Source organism: Buceros rhinoceros, unplaced genomic scaffold (genome assembly GCF_000710305.1).
Source record: "Buceros rhinoceros silvestris isolate BGI_N320 unplaced genomic scaffold, ASM71030v1 scaffold8199, whole genome shotgun sequence".
Classification (NCBI taxonomy): Eukaryota; Metazoa; Chordata; class Aves; order Bucerotiformes; family Bucerotidae; genus Buceros; species Buceros rhinoceros.
This window is the reverse complement of record NW_010430899.1, coordinates 96,315-97,298: the sequence shown is the minus strand read 5'-3', so window position 1 is coordinate 97,298 and position 984 is coordinate 96,315. Positions and strand designations below refer to the sequence as shown.

The following is a 984-nucleotide window of genomic DNA, read 5'->3' as shown; positions in this document are numbered from 1 at the left end:
CTGCTGAACACAAACTGAACGTACTACACATAAACATTGTATTGCTTTAAAACCCTACAGTTCCTTCGGGCTCATGAGGTAACACACATTGCTGGACTCCTCAGAGGTAGTATTTGACGCCTGTCCTGTTCTCTAACTGAAATATTACCTATTTATAAAATACCACTGATATTTAGGTGTATTGTAGGAGTGAAGAAACGCACGGTGCCATATGGGGACTGGAGCTCTCTTGGTATCTCTCTGTGCCGTGCAGACACTCCTGTATAAAGCAGCACGTACCGACTGTTTAGGAGCCACCATTCCCAGCTGACTCCCCGTCCAGGTCACAGTTAACTCTCCATCTAGGGCTGTCACCAGCTGCTGCAGGAACTCATCAAGCTATAGCTGCCATGGACTAAGAACGGGGGAGACTGAGCTGTTCGCACGCTGCTGGCTCAGCCGCTGGTGTCGGGGTGCTCGGGGGTAGGAGAGAGAGGCAGCTCCAGCACTGCTCTGGATCTGGATGCAAACGGTCCTGCTGACACGCACACGGGCAGTGCTGTGCCAGACTCCTTGCAGCTGGCTTAGTTACCATGGCTTCATGGAGTCCTGGCAGCTCTCCCTCCCTATCCAAAACCCAGGTGGCAACACAGAGAGAGAGAGTTCTAGTGGAATTAGTGGCAAGTAAAATAAACTTGCACGTTATTGTGATTTCACATTTATTTCCCTCATCAATTTTCAAAATACAGAATTTATAACTAATTCTAACAGGAAAAGTAATGATAAAGTGGGTGTCTTGGGTACCACACTTAACACCTCAGCAATAGGCCAGTTGTTTATCTCATAGTTACGAATTTGACTTTTAACCCGTCAGCAACACAACAGCCCCTCAGCGCTGAGGTTTGGCAAGTATCCGTCCTGCATGACACGAATCCCAAACCCAGGAGCACGCTGGGCAGCACTGCTGGGTCAACAGGACAGACCGTGGTGGGCCCTTCTGTGGTC

The 984-nt window shown here is 49.2% G+C and overlaps 1 protein-coding gene across 1 annotated transcript in view; it reads left to right on the top strand.

The window, feature by feature from the left end:
* Nucleotides 1-984, top strand: part of IGSF10 (immunoglobulin superfamily, member 10) — a 12,843-nt gene that overhangs the window by 1,042 nt on the left and 10,817 nt on the right. The window lies entirely within an intron of this gene.